We start from the raw sequence: 20,332 nt of genomic DNA on the forward strand, positions 1-20,332 counted from the left end.
GATTGATTTTTAATAGACAATTTAGTCTTGCAGGAAAGTGGATTCCCGCCCCACCCTCCCATTCCCCCTGGTTAGTTTTCTTCTTACGTTGCCCCACCTCTGATGTTGGAGATCCCTCTTCCTCTTTAGCACCAAAGGCCCAGTAGGGGAAGGCAAGGAGACAAAGGGAGAGCACAACACTATCTCTTCCCAAGAGAAGAAAGTATGAGAGATCTGGATTTTATCACTAGATCTACCATTAACTAGCTAGCTCTGAGACATGAAGCAAGTCAAAACATGCTCTTTTATCTCTGAACTTCTTTACTCTTGAAATTCTAAGACTGGCTCTTTTTAATGCCTTGTGAAACTCCCATTTTGTTGCAAACAAATAACATCCATTCAAATTTTTTCAAGTGTATTTGTCAGGAGTTGTTCTTTTGCAAGTGATATCAAACTGATGTAAGCAGGAAGGGTAACTTATTATGTCATGTAAATAGAAAGTCTAGAATAGAACTATACTCAAGCATGTTTGGATTGTTAGTGTTCTTTCTTGCTGACTCTCAACTTTTCTTTTTTTTTTCTTGCTGACTCTCAACTCTCAACCTTTGGGTTCTCCTGTCCTATTAGCTTTTCTTTAATGTTGCAAGGTAGCCACTACCAGATGTAGACCAACATTCCATCAACTTGAGCAAAATAATTCCATGAAAAGTTCTGGAATTGAGGGGCATCTGGGTGGCTCAGTGGGTTAAAGCCTCTGCCTTCGGCTCAGGTCATGATCCCAGGGTCCTGGGATCAAGCCCCGCATCGGGCTTTCTGCTCAGCATGGAGCCTGCTTCCTCCTCTCTCTGCCTGCCTCTCTGCCTACTTGTGATCTCTGTCTGTCAAATAAATAAATAAAATCTTTAAAAAAAAATTCCTGGAATTGAGTTTCACCAGACAAAATTGTGTCCATCCTAGAACCAGTTGCCAGAACCAGTTCTGGATCATGTATCAAACTTTTGCCAGGCAAGTAGGAGAGAGGTAAAGGAGGAAGCAGTTAGCTCTACTGAAATCCTATGGGGTGAGAATGGAAGAGGGATGGTTCACTGAAGGAGGGTCTGTTATTGGAAGAATGTAGAGATGATGGAAATATAAGACGAGGGGGCAATAGTTTTCAGTATCATTGAAGCTTAGGCCAACAAGGCTCTCCCACTACCTTTCTCTCTGTTTTTCATCTTATTTGTACTAATTGTGAGTGTAAGGAGAAGCAATTTGCATTCCATTCATCTTTAAAATATCCCGCCTCTACCACTCAACTACAACCCAGTATCTGACGGCAGCGTGATTCACTTATTCTACTGTTTTTGAATCCAAGCCTCGTTTTTCAGGTAATCCCAAGATAACCATTCACCACTATCCAGAATCATATTACTTCTCTGTATCTTATGTCCCTCCTTAGAGATTTTTTCATTCATGGCATTGGTCCTTATGATATTTTGATGCTAGAGTTCTGGGAAAATGAACTCCTTACTGTAGCCTACAAGGTTCTGCATATCCTCACTCCTAGCAACCACTATTTCCCTCTATCACTTTTCCCCCTTCACAAACACTCCAACCAGTTGAATATGCTCAAATATCAAAGAAGCATCCCTAAATTTCTTCCTGCTAGAATGAAGTAGTTCATAATAGGTCCATGTTCCCACTTCAAATAAGTAGAAAAGCCAAATATTATTACTCAAGTTGTATTTTAAAGCCCTGTAGGGAGCTGCAGAAGCAAGGGAGACCAAATTTTAGAAAAGCGAGGAACTTTGGGAGGTGATCTGAAGATCTGAAGTTGCTTTATTTTCCCTTGGAGATTTGCTAATTCTTAGTTCTGGCTGCAGACTGAGAATCGGGGTTGGTCCTGGCTCAGAACATTTAGTAGTGACATAATAAAGGAAGTTCAAACACACAGATGAATTTCCCTCATAAGACTTGCTAAATTCTAAAATTGTCATTATCTCTTCAAATATTACTTCTCTCCAAATTTGCCTATTGTCTTATCCTGGAGATGCTGTAAGATATATATTAAACTTTCTCACTGTGATTTGCATTTGTCTTAACATCATATACATTTTTTTCAATCTCATTTTGTTCATACTATTGAATAATTTCTTTAGCTCTGTCTTCCAGTTCACTAAATGTTTCTTCATCTGTATCTAACATGATAGTCACGAGCCATTTAATTTTCAACTATAATTATTTTTTTTCCTTTCTAAATATTAAATTACTGTTACACTTATAAAGATTCAATTTTGGTTATTTTAGAAAGTCTATTTGAATGGTTATTTTCATCATTTTTATAAAAATTTGTATTTTATAATTAGTGCTTGTATTTAAAATCTCTTTATTTTTTAATATTTTAACATATATAACTTATATCCTGTACCTGATGTTTTCAATATTTGAATCTTTATAACTCTGATTTTATTGTCTGCTCCTCTTTCCCAGTAAAATTTTCTACCTTAGAACTTTATCTGGGAGAATTTTTTGAGCTCTGTTTTGACAGTATGCTTCTCTAAAAAGGTTTTCAGTTTGCTTCCTTCTGTTCACTTAGATCACTGGTATTTCATCCAGCATGTTTTCAACTAACATAGGTAGTATACTTTTAGGTCACACACCATCGTAAAGGATGGATGACTTGTGGCAATTTCCTTGGTATTCTTCTGGTAGAGTTTGCTAATAATTAGGTTTTTGTTTTGTTTTGTTTTGTTAACCCAATTATATGCAGGCTCCTTCATAAAATAAAAGGCCATATTCTTGATAGACACTAGGGTTTAGTTCCTGTCCCTAGTGTTCAAGAATCATCACATTTTGACTGATGCCCCCAAGATTGAATCATCTGTGGTGCTTGTTAACATTTCTGGAATCCTATTTTTGGTCCATTATTGGTTGTTGCTCTTGTTGTTAACTGTAAATGTAGGTGTTTAGGTAGGCAAAATGTTCAAAAAAACTAGATCAGTGTATGGCTGGAAAAGAAATTCTCTTTAATTCATCTCTATTTCCCAAGCCACTCAGCCTTATTCCCACCTCACTTACCTGTCTTCCTACCTTCTTTCTTCATGGTCTTACTCATATAAAAGACTCCTTCTGTAATTATTTTCTCTTTTTTTTTTACTTATTATTTTTTAAAGGTTTTTATCTATTTACTTGACAGCACAAGCAGGGCAGGGTGGGAGAGGGAAAAGCGGGCTCCCTTCTGAGCGGGGAGCCTAATACAGGACTTGATCCCAGGACACTGGCATCAAGACCTGTGCCTAAGGCAAACGCTTAACCGACTGAGCCACCCAGGCACCCATCTTTCTCTAATTACTTTCTCACCAATGTAGATAACTTTCAGGATCTGTTCATCCATTACCTTCTCTTACTCTGGAAATCTTTCTACATTTGTTTTCTCTATATCCACTGAGGTTAAAGCCTAATTCTGTCTTGTTTAACAGTTACAGTAATTTTCTTACTGTAACCCATTTTGACTTACTAAGGCACAACTTTGTTCATGTCACACACCTATTCAAACCATCAGCAATCCATTTGGCCTACTGAATAAGCCTTTTTGCTGGCCTCAGTTACCTTTCCAGCTCTGTTTTCTCTCAATGTCCTTTATCTACAGCATGTAATTGGTGTGCCTTAGTGTTTTCCTACTATATATGTATAGTATGCACAGCTATATATACACACACACACACACACACACACACATATATATACACATATATATGTATATGGAAAATACTAAGGCATACCTATATATTTATATTTTTATATACAATCTGCTTTTTGAGATTGGGGTCATAGCATGAGCAAGACAAGAAGGGGTGGAAGAGTATAGGCCAATTACAGGAAAAGGTGGGTGGCAAATAGATTCTTTATAACAAATGTTAGACTACATGGATTGTGTTAAATGAAATTTGGGTCAGATAGTAAAGAGCTTTCAATGCCAGAGAGGTTGTCTTCATTCTGTAGGCCAGAGGGCATGAATGAAAGACCGTATTGTATTTATTTTTGTATCACCACTTCGCACAATTCTAGGGAGCATACATGAATGACATCTCCCAAAATTATGCAGTGGGTTAGTCTCAGTAAACCTTGTACCATATAAAACAATCTTAAGCATGACTGGCATTTGGTATCTGCTTACTAAATTTTGTCCAGTCTCCACTGGGATGTGTCTTAACATTATTTTTGTATTTACCTAACCTTGTTGGATTGAAGAGAGCTAAGACAGGTAATGATCTGTAATATTGAGATCTCCCCAGAATATGATTTTGTTTTAGTCTCTCCTTTGAAATGGAAGCCATATTCTAGTATTGTATTCAGATTTTAGATACTGGATGTGCTGTGGCTTTCAAATGTATAATAGAAATATGTATTATTCTGCATAACCTTACCAGAAAAAAAAAGTTTTGATTTGTTTAACTTATACCTAAGTCAAGCAGGTATGCCAAACATTAGTTCTTGACTTCTATAAATCATTATATAATAAATGAATGTAAAGGAGGGAGAAAAATCCCTGAGCTAGCTAGTTCTTTGATGTCCTCTCTCTCTCTGTCTTTCTCTCTCTCTCTCTCTCTCTCTCTCACACACACACACACACACACACACACACACATCCCGATACACCTTCACTTCCGTAACAATAGGAGAAGAAAAAAGAGAAGCAAGCCTTACTTTGCTGGTCAGAAGCTAAGGAAGAACAGAAATGTCTGGGCCAAGGGCACAAGCTAGGCCTGTTTCAGTTGGAGCACTGCTATCCCTGTTAGATAATGCCATAAGAAGGAATCTTACTCATCTGGCTCTCCTTAGAGAGAAAATATGGGAACTGGTGTAGTCAAGCTGCAGACTAAGAGAAACCATCATAAATTTTACCTATGTTATGTCTTAAGGAAGAAAGCCTTGTTCCTTGAGGGTCTTTAACCTTCTAAAATGGGTGTGGAGGGAAACCAGGCAGGTGGTGCCATTTTGCTTTTCCCTTTTATCCAGTCAACCAATGGATAGGCTTTTTCTTGTTTAAACTTGTGCTAAAGAGCCCTTAATTTAGTTGGATTGGTAGCTATCTGTAAACTGCCAAATTTGGTACAAAAAATCACTCCATATGAATCCTGATTGTTTTATCGTGTCTTTGATTTGGTTTGATTCTAACTTGATTGTGAATATTCATCTATAGTCTAACTTTGAGAATGAGGGGAGAAAATCCTTCTAGTCCTGTGTCCAAAAATGGTTACATACAAAACAGATTGACTTGCTTGCCTATGCTTCTATTATTCTGTGCCTTCAGTTTATTCGTCTCCAGTTTAGAACCTCAAACATGAAATTTGTCATAATTATTCTAAGTTTTGAGTCACATATATTCATTACTTTGGTCAAAACAACAAGACATAAGGGGTGTCTTGGTGGTGCAATCGGTTAAGCGTCCGACTCGGGTTTGGCCCGGGTTTTGATCCCAAGGTTTGTGGGATCGAGCCCCATGTTGGGCTCCCAGCACGAATTCAGCTTAAGACTTTCTTTTTCTCTGACTGCCCCTCCGGCACCTCTACTTGGTCTTTCTCTCTCAAATAAATAATTTTTTTAAAAGGGACAAGTGATGTAAAACTTGATTTTTATGCCTTTAAAAGCAAACTTCTGTTTTCTGTTTTATTTTCTTCATTTGACAGTTGTTTCCATCTTTACTGTATTTTTTGCAAAGATGAACTCTGACTCTTTCAACAACAAAGAATGAATCTGAACAACACTAAGAGATAAGAAAAGTTTGAGAAATACACGGTATCAAAAGGAAAAGTAACACAGAGAAGGCAAAATTCAGAAAGGCAGGAGAGACCAAATTATACATCAGACTGTGAAAGCTGGAGATGGAAATCATCGGGCACAAAGACGGAGGGAGTCCAGAAGAATGACAGATAGCAGCTTTGACAAGCATAGCCTATCAATTTCACTAGACAATTAGAGGACCTGTAGGAATCTTGTGATGGCTCATTTTCCTGCATGGCCTCTGCATCTATCAGAAAGTTCTGGCCTGGGGTAATGACTGCTTGTAGTGTAGACAGCCCACTGAGGAGTGCTGTTTCTATTTTCACTGCCCATCATATGATTGTGATCCCCAAATTAGCCACAAAGACAAGATTGGAGACACCCAAAAAGATAAGGAGCTGCTAGTATCCCCCTGGAAAATGAACTTTATCTTCTCTAGCCAAAATAGAAGCTTAGAGGAATTTTTTCAAGATTTTATTTATTTATTTAACAGAGAGAGACACACAGCGAGAGAGGGAATACAAGCAGGGGGAGTGGAGAGGGAGAAGCAGGCTTCCCACTGAGCAGAGAGCCCAATCCGGGGCTCAATCCCAGGACCTTGGGATCATGACCCGAGCTGAAGGCAGATGTCCAACAGACTGAGCCACCCAGGCGCCCCTAAAGAAATTTTTTTTTAATCTCAGCAATTTTCCAGTGTAGGCAGTAGTGTAGCACTTGCCAGCTGACCAGTCAACATTAAGTCTCAGGTTGGATGAAGGTGATCCTATCTGACACCAAGAGAAGAGCTAAGATTAAATATATTAAATAATTGTGCATAAAATCCATTAACAAGCAAGATACTGAAAATGTCAATAGTAAGAAAGTATTTCTTTGGGAAGGAGGAAACACCACAGATATGCTTAATACATTTGACTTTATACTGAAATCTGACATGTCTAATCAGAAGTTCAACCCCCAAATTAATTGGAATTCTAAGTCTTTAAACCACATAAGCCATTAAACCCAAGTTTTTAAAAAATCCTTTGAAATTGTGACTTGGCAAGACTGGGACTAAAGGACAAAAATTTTAATTTAAATTACCATAAAAATAAGTCAGTGCCTCCACTAAAATGGAAATAAGGCATTATAATTCCATTTTTTTGGACATTTTATTATATCCCCCCTACTCCCTGTCACCCCCCAAAATAATTAAGCTTTCAGCATCTTCTTATTACAAAGAAAAGTGTTTTCAAAATCTCTTCACCATTCCTAACCCCACGCATCACTCACCAGCCTATTTTGTTCATCACTTTTTAATTCTGAAAGTTGAAAAAAGAAAATGATTTGTAATTTATAGTTATGACATAAATGGATGAGATTATCTCAATGACTACTCACCAAGGTCTCATCAAACGTCAGATGTCTAATAGTAATAAGAATGCTAAAATGTATTGAGTTTTACTGTGTGCCAATTACTCTTGTATGTGTTTGCATATATTAGCTGATTTCATCCAAACTACAACCCTATGAGGCAAAATTAAAAGCTGAGCAGAGACAAGTTAAATAATGTGTCCAAGCCCAATGTAGTCACTGTATTTGGTTAAAGCTGGTCTTTTTGCCTGGGCTCTGACTCCAAAGCTTTTGCCCTTAAACATAGTGCAACATCATTTTTTTCTGTAATTTTTAAGATATATGAGTATGTGACTATATTTATAAATAGCTAACTCTAAAGATAGAAAAATATGTCTGATTTTTACTGTTTTCATCAAATAAAAATTGTCTGCCATTTTAGATTGTATACAAAATTAATGGTACAAATAATTACTGTTGTGCTGTTTGATAAGACAAAATGATCAAGAGTTTCTACTTTCTCTAACTTGTAGAAAGAGATCATTTGTTTTCATTTTTCACAGTTTTACAGTGTTTATCATCAGTGTTAGAGTTGACAGTTTTCCCTGATATTAACTGTCTTGTCAATCTTTTCATTCCCCACAGATTTTTAAAAAGACAAATGTTCTGAATCTAACTTGGCACAAGCAAGAGAGAGAGACAGAGAGAGATTGAGAGAGGGAAGAGAGACAGTTCTGTGACAGAGAGAGATGGAGAGAGAGATCTTTGTTTTGCTTTCAGGTGAACGCTTCTCCCAAACCCTCGGGCCAAAATTGTAAGTGCTCTGCTCTCTTCTTGCATTCATCAATCTAATCATTCATTCCCTCTTTCTTTTATTTAAAAAATATTTTGTTGCAGACTGTACTGTTTTTATGATTGTCACTATAGTGAGCAAAACCCCACATAATCTGTTTTCACAGGGCTTCCATTTTAGTGGGGCAATAAATATTGATTTAAAAATATCGATATACTGTGATATAACACTCTTTAGAAGAAAATAGCCAATGCTGTGAAAATGTATAGGAGAAGAACCTGGCTGGATCTGGAAAAAAACAGGAAGACTTCCCGGGGCTACTGTAACAAATTACTAAAAAGTGGGTGATTAAAACAACAAAGATGTATTCTTTCTCAGTTCTGGAGGCCAGAAATCTGAAACCCAGATGTCATCAGAGTTGGTTCTTTCTGGAGGCTCTGAGGTCTCTTCCGTGCCTTTCTCCAAGCTTCTGCTGGTTGCTGCCAATCCCTGGTGTTCCTTGCCTTGTCGATGCATGACTCTGATCTCTGCTTCCTTCATCCAGGCATTGTTTCCTGTATTTGTCTGTGTGTGTGCAAATTTTCCTTTTCTTAAAAGCACACTATTCACTGGATTAAGACTTGCCCTAATCCAGTAAGACCACCTCTTAATTGATTACATTTGCAAAGAGCCTGTTCTCAAATAAGGTCGCATTCAAAGGTACCGGGACTTTGAACTTGGTCATAATTTTTTAGGAGCACACTCAACCTACAACAGTTTCCTTGAGTCAGTTACATTTAAGCTGATGTCATTAGAAGTTAAAGAAGAGAGGACCCTGCAAGGGAAATGTGATGTGTTAGGGAGCATTCTATTTGAAAAAGGATCCAGAAACAGACACTTGTGTAGGGAAACACAGGAGCCAAGAGGCTCAGGAATGTGCACCTGCAGGTGTGGCCAGTGGGCTCACATACAGATGTCCTCACACAAGATGTGGACAGTTGCAAACCAGGTAGTCTTCACCCTGGTTCCCAGGCTCCTTCTTTCGCATCCTCCTAATCCAGCAGCACCCTCATGTGTTCTTGAGTAGGAGGGGAAACACTCCCTTGTTCTGGGCAAGGCTACAGGAGAGAAAGTCTGTGTGCCAAAACCTCCTTCAGGGACGAAGCTTGGGTTGTGGTACATGAACATGTGTTTGTAAGGAGATAAGTTAGGTTACCTCCCAGCCTTGTGACAAGACCAGTGAACGACTGCATGCTCTGTTTTCTTATCTTAACGTGGAACACTAGGGTCTGCCTCAGTCTCCTTGTGAATATCAATGAGATAAAGCATGTTCGAATACCTTGTAAGCTTATAAATGAGAAGAAAGCTCTATTTTTAAGGTCTTGAGGGACCTCCATACATTTCCACTCATATATGGAACATAAGGAATAGTGCAGAGGACATTAAGGGAAGGAAGGGAAAACTGAACGGGAAAAAAACAAGAGAGGGAGACAACCATATATGAGACTCTTGACTCCAGGAAGCAAACTGAGGGTTGTGGAAGAGGGGGGATGGGGTAACTCAGTGATGCTCAATAAAGAGGGCATGTGATGTGATGAGTGGTGGGTGCTATACTCAACTAAGGAATCATTGAATACTACATCAAAAACTAATGATGTACCATATGTTGGCTAATTGAATTTAAATTAAATAAATAAATAGGTAGATAGATAAATAAGGAGAGAGACTATTAGGCAGCTCTAGGAATAGGGAGGACTAAAATCCTAGGCCTTTAAGCCTAGCACAGTTTCTGTGAATGCCTTCCCAGTGACAGAAGGAGCAGGACTGGGGGAGGGGGGCTTAGTAATAGCATTTCCCAATGTGTATACTGTGGAGGAGGTGAGAAGGTTAATAATAACCATAACATTTAATGTGTGTACTGTGGAAAGGGTGGGAGAGTTAATAATCATTTTAATAACTCAATTTAAGTACAGTGGTTTATGGGGAACAGCTAGTTTCCTCATACACAACCTCATGCAATACTTGTGCTTCCTAAATCGCTTTTTAAAATAAAACTTAAGCGTTGGTGGGTTGGGAGAGTTTGTGAACACAAACCTAATCTGCGAGCACATTGGCAGAAGTGGTTGATCAAACACAGTGATCTGTGATCCAGGGAGGGGTTTGAGGTGGGGGTGGACAGACAGAATGGACCAATGCACTGCTCTAGGAGATGGTGGCAGAGCCCGAGAAAGGAGGCCAGTAGGGGCTCTGGTCACACCCAAACCCCCAGGAATGCCTTGGAAGACAGGAGAAAAATAAGAAATCCTGTACTCACCCAGGACCAACCCTGTCCTCTTTAAGAGTCTCAGCTTTTCTGGAGTAGATCAAAGTATGTAATTGTCAGAGCTGTTGCCAAGGTGGGGCAGAAGGCTACCAATGGATTGTGCGGTGGCCACAAAGCCACAGAGCTGTGGATGGTTGCCCATGGACTGGCCCGTGGTTGGGAAAGGAAGAATTGGAATTACATTCTCCACAGGGTTCAAATCTAGAAAGCCTTTTTGATTCCTAAACAAGGTGGTGCCTTTCACCCTATCATTTGTCATTCCAGAATATACTGTGGCTTTATATACGTACATGTGTACATAGAGATTGTGTGTGTGTGTGTGTGTGTGTGTGTGTGTGTAACATCGGGCTTTTTCTTTCACTCATTATCTTGCTCTTTATTATCGGTCTGAAAGTAAAATTAGTCTCATTGATTCATTAGATTTACTTATATATTTTTAAACCTTTGCATACTAATTTGTAGACTGGACATACAACCTTATTAAGCCAGTTATTTTTACATGGACATTACATTGTTCATAATTTTTCAGTATTAAGAGTGTTGCACAGATATGGGCTTACTCTTTTTGAAGTCCCTCATTATTGCCTTTTAATTTGCTATATAATTTCTATTTCTTGCTAATTTTTTGTTTCACTCTACTAGAATATAAACCCCACAAGAGCAGGATTTCATCTATCTCCAGCACCTAAAACCTCACCCAGTATATTTATTGGAGGAATGCATATGGCCACACTGTGCTGCTTATAGTCAGGTATACTGTCCTCTTAATAGAGTTAAGTTTTTAGGGGATAGTCACCCTCGTCTCTTTCATCTGCAGTGCTTGGCATAATGCCTTTCTTAGACTGGGAGTTTTTAATACGTTTCAAAGACAAAGAGTATAGCACATTATTTAAAACTTCCTCAGGCCTCTGTGGTTTCTCATCTCAGCTTAAAAACCGATGGACCAGGTTGTAATTTTGGTCAGATGCCAATTTAAGAAGGCTTAACAGCAGCTTATATCTTATCCTTCTCACTGCCTCCACAGCTCCCACCCCTGCCTAAGCCACAACCAGCTCAAACCTGCATTTTTCCCGAGGCCTCCAAACCTGTCTCTGTGCGTCACGCATGCCACCAGTTCTTCTGCTCTTCCTGTTGCAGTCAGTGAAATGCTAAAACCTGAGTCAGATCAGGGCATCCCCAGTGGACCCTCACGCCGAGTAAAAGCCCAAGCTGATGTAAAGTAGCCTAAAAAGCACAGCATGGTCTGCACACACTGCCCTCCCATTCGTGTCTGCCCTCAACTTGGCTGCTGTCCTCGCTTGCTCATTCCCTCCAGCCTAGCTGGCTGCCTGCAGTTCCTGGAACTGGGATGTCTGCTCCTGCTGTGGAGCTCCTGTACTTGCTCCACCCTCTGCCTGTAGCGCTCCCCCTCTACCCCCATACCACCCAGGCACCTGCATGCCTCTCCTCTTCCTGCCATTGGACAAATAGCACCTATTTGGTTAGACTTTTCCTTATCTAAAGTTACAACCCCACCTGGACACTTCCTGTCACTTCTGTGCGTTATGGTTTGTTTTTTTTCCCCCATAGCACTTTGTCATCATCCAGCATAGTACTTAGGTCTTTATTTATCATGCTTATTGTGTGTCTCTCCCATGTAACACATTAGCTCCATGAGCCACACATCTATTTTATATGTTTTATTGTATTTATTCAGGGCCAAAAACAGTGATTGGCAGCAATTAAATGTTCAGACGTACTTGTCAAACTGATTTTAGAGAGAGTGCTTATATGAAACATGCTCTGCTAAATCCTTTACCTGCATTATTCCATGTCGTTTTCACCAGCTCCCTAAGAGGGAGGTACTGTAGAGATAGAGCAAAGACAATGGGCTCTCCAGTGAAACAGCTTGGAGGATAGCCTCACCCCATTACTTACCAGCTCTGGGCTGCAAGCCAATTGTGTGCCTTCATGAAGTTTCCGTTACCCCATCTGCATGAATACAAGGAAAATACTAATGATTCCTATTTACCACTATCGGTTATATTTTGTCAGTCTCTGTACGAAGCCCTAGATTTTCCACCACAGCCCTAGATTTAGGCTTCAAATCCCATCTTATCTAGTTATCTCTCTCATGTGATCATTTAAGACTTAATAGCTATTTTGTGTGTACTATTTTGCCAGAGTAAAGTACTCCCTTGTCTTAGCCTATTTCACACAGGAAAAATGTTAACTGCTAGATTTCTTTTTTTTTTTTAGATTTTATTTATTTATTTGACAGAGAGAGATCACAAGTAGTCAGAGAGGCAGGCAGAGTGGGGTGGGGGGGAAGCAGGCTCCCCACCGAACAGAGAACCCAATGCAGGGCTCAATCCTGGGACCCCGAGATCATGACCTGGGCAGAAGGCAGAGGCTTAACCCACTGAGCCACCCAGGCGCCCCTGTGAACTGCTAGATTATAAGTGCCCTGAAAAATGGCGTTTATCAGTGAAATGACCTAAGCAGTGAACTCAGTTGGCATTCAGAGCATAGATAAAATAATGATACACAGCTTTGTGTTAAATCTCTGTCATGCTCTGGACAAGAAATGTGTTTAGTAGCCTCACACTTTGACTTCCCTAGAATATGTCTTGTTCCTGAGTCATTTGAGAGTGGTAAAGATAATAATAAATGTAAGGGGCACCTGGGTGGCCCAGTCGGTTAAGCATCTGCCTTTGGCTCAGGTCATGATTTCAGGATCCTGGGATCAAGTTCTGAGTCAGATGCTCTGCGCAGCGGGGAGTCTGCTTTTCACTCTCCCTCTGCCCCTCTCCCTGCTTGTTCTCTATCCATCCCCTCTCAAATTAAAAAAAAAACAAAACAAAAAAACTTAGCTAATAAATGCGAAGAGGAAAGAATATAGATTCTCTTTCCGATGCTAAGGCAGAGACAGGTACTGTGTAGTGGTTAAAACAAATGTTTCCAAATCAGGCTGACCCACTTTCAAATTTTGACAGACACATCGCAGGTTCTCGAGGAACAACTGAGTGAATGAGTGGCTCATAGATATACGAGCTGAGTAAAGTTGGGCAAATATTAAATTTTAATTTCTTCTCTTGTATAGTGGAAAAAATGATGTCTCTCTTATTAATTTGTTTTTGTGAAATAATGTGTAATGGTAAGTACTGTGCTTGACATACAGAAAGATTTTAAGAGTTATTATTTAAAAATTTTTCACTGTACAGATCAGAATCTGGAACCCTTCATCCCAAATTGAAAGTTTTACTTGAAAAGTAAGAATTCAGATGAGCTTAATATCAGATACGAAAATGAGCCCTTTCCAAATTCCTTCTCCTTCCCCATCCTCACCACTCCAGTTAATCAAAAGTCTCGGTACATCTGTGATTCTTAACAAATCTTATATTTATTCAGTTCTTCCTTCTTCCTTCAACCATATGACAAGTGCTCTCTCATCTTTCAAGACTCAGCTCAGCCGTGCCTTCTGTTAGAAGCAGCCTGAGTCCTCCCCAGGGAACTGGATCCCCTCTGTGCTCTGATAGTGTCTGCTTTGCTTCTCTGTTCCAAAACTCATCACATCTTCAGGCCTGCAGTTCTTTATTTGAATGTTGGTGTCTCCCAGTGGGGAGTTGTAGAGAGGATTCATAAATCATACATTTAGGGCTGGACTAGATGATTTTTAACACCCACGTCAAATAAAAGATAATGCTTTTAAATAGCTTAGCGCAGCGGCTAGCAGTAGTAAATAGCCAATAATAGTAATGATGATGATTAGCAGTAGCATTCATCTGTCACAGTATGAGGTGAGTAAGCAGATGAAGTTTAATAATTACCTATACAAATGCTATTATGATCTAGAATGTCATAAGCTAGGGCCCCAGGATTTTGGAACTGTCAAAGATTGCTTACCATCCAAAGAGGAAATTTGGCTCTCAGAATTTCCTGTAAGGTCCATGTGGAGAAAAAAATTTGAACCTTTGAGACTAGTTTTCCTAGTAAGACTGTCTATAGAAGTGGTTTCAAACCTTAAATGAGCAATCGTAGTTCCTACTTTTTGTGTCAGGAAGTAATAAGTCAAAGAAAGTACTAGGGGGAAAATGTGTTTCTTAGAAGTAAATTGCTTACATTTGAAAGTATATTGCTTAAATTTCTAAGTAGTTAGATACTATTAATATACTCCAGAGTTTAACATGGGGTAAAATGGCATTATCATTAAGTAGATTATGAATTACACCTCCTTCTGTAATAGTCCTTATTTGGGAGAACAACATAAATATTTTGTGGGTTGAAGGAGTTCTTTACTTCTGCTGTTGAAAATTCCATTTTGGCTTCATTTACTTAACTCAATAAACATTTTTATATCTGAGTACCTACTGTCAGGCTCTATGCTAAGCAGTGGGGTTAAAAGTGGTGAATAAGCCCAGGAAATTCTCTGCCTCTATGAAGCAAAAAGGGATAGAGATACTGAAGGAAGAAAAGTTAATTTCATAGGTAATACAGTTTATTTCCCTGAGTGATCTGTACTCCTGAGTCTGTGAAGTATACACGGGCGAGGTTGGCGGACAGTGAAGAAAGAGTAAAGTAGATTTGATTAAAAAACAAAACAAAACAAAACAGTGTTCCCAGTGATTTCCAAAAAATGATTTATTCAAGGTCCAATCTAATTGACTCTATAGTCCCTTCCTTCTTGAGAAGGGGCCTGACATCTGTTCAGAAGGAGTCTGTTCTGATCTTGTTGATTTCAGCTGTTGATTTTATGGAGCTAACAGTTGTTAGCTAATGGCTGGTTCACTTTTCAGCAAAGAGAAGGGTCATTTTAGAGTCCACAGCATTTCCGATTTAGGAACAAAAATCTCTATGCTTGCATTAATTCCAGCTTTTCATCATATGATGTTGAAAGCATGCCTATGTATTCCAGCCTCGCTCCCGGCTCTAGCTGGTTTTCTACTCTTACTTTCTGTTTGCTCCTCTTTCCTCACTGAATTCTTCTTCCCCCACCCCCACCCCAAGAAACATTATTTCATTCAGATTATGGAAGTTATATAACAATTATTAAAGAAATCTTGGAGAGGGAGAAGAAAAGCCTTAAGAAGTTTAAGCTTAGATCTCCCATCATCTACTACTCAAAGAAAACTATTGCAATTTATTTATTTATTTTTTAAGATTTTATTTATTTATTTGACAGACAGAGATCACCAGTAGATGGAGAGGCAGGCAGAGAGAGAGAGAGAGAGAGAGGGAAGCAGGCTCCCAACTGAGCAGAGAGCCCGACGCGGGACTCGATCCCAGGACCCTGAGATCATGACCCGAGCCGAAGGCAGCAGCTTAACCCACTGAGCCACCCAGGCGCCCCAAACTATTGCAATTTAAACACCTATCTCTATACATGTGTACACACGTACTGTCGATCATGTTAAATGTCTTAAATCTCATTATGTTGAAGTGCATTTATCTGATTGTTTTCGAATAGGTGGGAGAAAAATTTTAAAAGTAGGTAAACAATAAATAATTAAAAGATACTACTGTGCACCCTGAAATGTGATTTCTCTAAAAACAAACTGACATGTTTCTGGTACAGCATAGTGACTGGGCAAACGGGCTCTGGAGCGAGGCTGTCCATGTTATGTCTTGACTTTGCTGTTGGCTTCCAGCACACTTTTGTTGCACAATCCGCATATCTTTTTTGGGCTCCCCCCCCGCAATCTGTAGTATTTATAATGTTGTGGATTAAATGAGAAAATGAATATATGTTATTTAGTATACTGCCTGGCTTATATTAAGCACCCTGAAAAATTAGGTCTTAATATTTCTAAGCACATATGTGACTCCTTTCATCTTTGCAGGTTTGTGGATGGTACCACATTCTTCTAATGTTCGAGGTACAAGCATTGATTGTCATCTTTGATCTTTTCTTCTTTCTGGCATTACTTCCCCAAATCAGCACGTTATGTGGACTCTTCAAACACTACACACCAGATGAGAGAAGTATAGGGACTCAAGTCTGTAAGAAGCTTCAGGCTCACACACACCTTAGTTATACCATTTACCTTGCTCTGTGACTTTAAGTGAGGGAACGGGTCTCCTGTCAACTTAGTTCTTTCAATGATAAATGGAGAACAGTAAGCACGTGCCTCTCATAGCTTGCTTTAAGTTTGAAATGGGCAGGTGCACATGCATTGTGCAGTGCCCAGCACATACTGAGTGCTCAATAAAGAGAAAAGGTTTTGAGTGAGGATGAAGAAAATGATGGTGGGGAGATGAATAAGAGTTCTTTTAGCTTAAAGAAGAAAAAGTCCTCTTCCCTCTATCCTAATCCAAAGTCCTCCCTTTCTCTCTGAATCTTGGCAATGGATTCCTATCTGGACCTCTAACTTCTATTCCTTTCTGTTCCATTCTGCCCAGCACACAACTTCAAGATTAATCTTCCTTTAAAAAAATTGGATCATGTCTCTCCTCTTAAAAATGTTTATCAGGGGGCACCTGGGTGGCTCAGTGGATTAAACCTCTGCCTTCGGCTCTAGGTCATGATCTCAGAGTTCTGGGATCGAGCACCACATCGAGCTCTCTGCTCGGCAGGGAGCCTGCTTCCTCCTCTCTCTCTCTCTGCCTGCCTCTCTGCCTACTGTGATCTCTGTCTATCAAATAAATAAATAAAGTCTTTAAAAAAAATTAAAAAAAATGTTTATCAGATTCTTTGTAATTATTAAAAAATACATAAATTCAGTATCTAGGCAGTCAGCACATGCGTGATTTATTCTTTCTTTATTTTTCCAGTTGTCCATCCATTGGTTCCCCACAATTAACTTTGCCCACCAGACATTGTGATCTATAATTTATTCCCCACTCTTACCTGTCTGTCCTTGATTCCTCCTGTTCATCCTTCATGTCCCAGCCTTAACCATAAAGACTTCTCTGTTGCTGAAGTCATTTAATTATTCAGAAATTCTTATTCAGCATCTACTTTGTGCCTGGCACTGTGCTAGGCACTGAAATTCAACAAGGAGCCAAAGATGGTCCTTGCCATCCTGCTGCACTTTCTCTTGTTCATGTGTGTGTACATGTGTGCGTGTGTTTTCCCCACTCCTCTGGCACAGAGTACATGCAATTTTGTTTGGTACAAACATTGTGCATCATCTTCAACTCTAACATAGTAACTGTGGTTTAACTGTGGTTCGAAAGAGAATTGTTGATCTGTTTTTAAAATTATTTTCCTTATACTATAATATAATATAAAATTATATTTCCTTATAACCTTATAAGCATATAACTTAACATTGGGGTTAGGCTAACTACCTTCCATTAGTCCTTCTTACGGTCTTGGTTCCAAGATCCCATCAAATGAAAAAATAAATTTAGTTATACATTGGCCTTTGGGACAGAATCCAAAACAGAATCCTAAATGTTAAAAAAAGAATAGTCTCAGGGCGCCTGGGTAGCTCAGTGGGTTAAGCCTCTACCTTTGGCCTGGGTCATGATCTCAGGGTCCTGGGATCAAGCCCCCGCATTGGGCTCTCTGCTCAGCAGGGAGCCTGTTTCCCTTCCTCTCTCTCTGCCTGCCTCTCTGCCTACTTGTGATCTCTCTCTCTGTCAAATAAATAAATAAAATCTTTTAAAAAGTATAATAGTCTGTATTGCTCTGTAATATTATACTACATCATACTGTCTTATAACATAGGGAAAATAGTGATAGCCAAATTCTCTTCAGTAGAATGGAAAATTAAGTGCAGTTCTACTCAAACCACACAGTATATCCAGAAGTTGTTTTATTCAAACTTGATGTGCTTCTACTTAAGTCATATTAATCAGCATACATCTTCTTTTTTAAAGATTGTATTTATTTGAGAGAGTATGCGAGAGGAGGAGGTGGGGAGGAGGTGGGGGGTCAGCAAAGGGCGAATAGCTCAGCAGGGAATCTGATGCGGGGCTCAATCCAGAACCCTGGGATCATGACCCGAGCCTAAGGCAGACACTTAACTGACTGAGCCACCCAGGTGCCCTAGTGTAAATCTTAATACAGATATTGTTCTGCAACCCCCTTTCTTAATAGCGGGCACACCTGACTTACCTCCTATATATAGAATTTCTGCTCCTGTGTGACACTTTGCAAAAGTGCCTTTATGATAGTTTTTTTTTTAATTCAAGGTCTTTGAAAACAAGGAAACAGAATAGGTTATATATGTTTCACTTATACCTAAAATAGAAAAGCTTGCTATCACTTATAATTATCTGAAGACTACTTCTTTCAGTGATTCGGGCTTTCTTCTTTAACTTAATCTACCAGTTTGTTTTTAATAAGATGTACGTACAGGGTGAATGCCTGCCTTGGGGAAGGGGCTGAGGCATACTTCTTGCTATCTGACCTTGAATACGTAATAGTTTCCTGCTGTGCTTGGGATTTCTCCCCTATGTGCAGTGAAGTTGGTACTTCTCGTTCTAACAGCTGTGAAACACTTTGAATCCAGAAAGAAAGGACAATGCAAATAATACAATATAGCACTGAGAGAGTTACTTTGCTTAACTAGCCCTTATGAAAGCCTTCTAAACCCAGACAAAAGAGTACAGTGCAAGATGACTTACTCAGTGCTGAGGAGTGAAATTAAGCTTGGGAGTACGATGCATAGCAGCAAGGATTATGAAATCTCAACACATGGCTTAAAAAAAAATTCATTTAATTTTATTGTTTATTTAACTGTTACACCAAGCTTTAACTTTTGCCTGAAATCAAAACAGTCATTCAAGGGCTCCTGCAAAGTAAAAGAAATTTCCCATAATAGACCTAATTATAAATGATTTTTGTACAAATTGTGAAACACATCCATCAATCTCAGTATTTTCCTCGGATTCAGATCAATATTAATTCAGTTGGACTTCATGGTGGTCACTTGACAGGTCCCCTAAGGACAAAGGTGGATAAAACACAGTTTTACCCTTAAGTGGGACTTAGTCACCTAAAAAATAAATACAGTGTAAATGAAAAATAACTACAGTCTAAATGAATTATGACCACAGGCTCCAAACTTTCCTTTCTGCATTTCTTTTACCCCTTTAGTCTGTTCCATCCTCAGTTGCCAGAGGATTGTTACTGAATTCAAAATGTGGTCAGGCCACTTACCTGTATGAATCTTTCAGTAACTACACATGCTTTGGGTGTGAAGTCCATCTCCTTTAATGTAGCTGAAGCTGTCCTCCACCAGCTGCTCTCTGCCTGTCTTTCTGAAAAGATTGCTTTTCCCCTCCAAGCTTTGCCTGTATGTTTCTCTACAGCATCATTCATATTCTCTTCTACCTGAAGACCTTCATACTCAGGGCTCTGTCCACCGGGGAGATACTTTTTTTTTTTTTTTAAGGTTTATTTATTTATTTGACAGATAGTGATGACAAGTAGGCAGAGAGAGAGAGGAGGAAGCAGGCTCCCCGCGGAGCAGAGAGCCGGATCCGGGGCTCAATCCCAGGACCCTGGGATCATGACCCGAGCCGAAGGCAGAGGCTTAACCCACTGAGCCACCCAGGCGCCCCAACCGGGGGACATTCTTATTTCCTCCTCCAATCCTTTGCTGGCACATCTTTTTTTTCTTTTTTTAGTACTTTCCCTAAGCAGTCCTTCCTGACCCATCAAGACGCCTGTGATTCCTATCTACTATCATATATGCAACTGTCACACTGTACAAACTGCTGATTCCTCCTCTGGGAAGAAAAAGGACTCTGTCTCTTAAGTTTAGCACAGACATCCCCTGCTCAAGATGTTTCATCAGTTTATGTCAATTGATGAGTAAATGAATTGAGGAATGAGTGCTGAATACTTTAACAAAGTATCTTCAAAGTGAAAATGGAAACCCAGATGAGGGAATAACTGATTCCATCAGACCTGGGCCCTAAAGGATGCTTAGAAGGAGGTATGGGGGGGTGCAGTCAGTTAAGCCACCAACTCTTGGTTTCCGCTCAAGTTGTGATCCCTTGGTCATGAGATGGAGCCCCATGCCAGGCTCTGTGCTCAGCCCAGAGTATGCTTGAGACTCTCTCCCTCTCTTTCTGCCCCTCCCCCCACAGATAAATAAATAAATCTTAAAAAAAAAAAAAAAAAGGATGAATGGGATGGAGTTCACCAGGATGTTGAGAAAGGGAAAGACATGCATGAGCAGAGCCAAGGGTTTGTGGGATAGAACAGTTCTGGGTGAATCCTCCTTGCTTTG

The 20,332-nt window shown here is 39.6% G+C and overlaps 1 protein-coding gene across 11 annotated transcripts in view; it reads left to right on the forward strand.

The window, feature by feature from the left end:
- Positions 1 to 20,332, forward strand: part of JAKMIP2 (janus kinase and microtubule interacting protein 2) — a 163,821-nt gene that overhangs the window by 65,497 nt on the left and 77,992 nt on the right. Inside the window, exon 1 of one of the 11 annotated variants that reach the window (XM_032850637.1) lies at positions 7,761 to 7,885. The exons of the other annotated variants lie outside the window; for them this stretch is intronic. The gene's annotated coding sequence lies outside the window, so the exon portion shown is untranslated. Of the gene's footprint in view, positions 1 to 7,760; positions 7,886 to 20,332 lie in introns of those variants that run through there. 11 annotated transcript variants of the gene reach the window in all.

The sequence above is a fragment of the Lontra canadensis genome, unplaced genomic scaffold, assembly GCF_010015895.1.
Source record: "Lontra canadensis isolate GAN:19392208 unplaced genomic scaffold, GSC_riverotter_1.0 scaffold4, whole genome shotgun sequence".
NCBI classification, from domain to species: Eukaryota; Metazoa; Chordata; class Mammalia; order Carnivora; family Mustelidae; genus Lontra; species Lontra canadensis.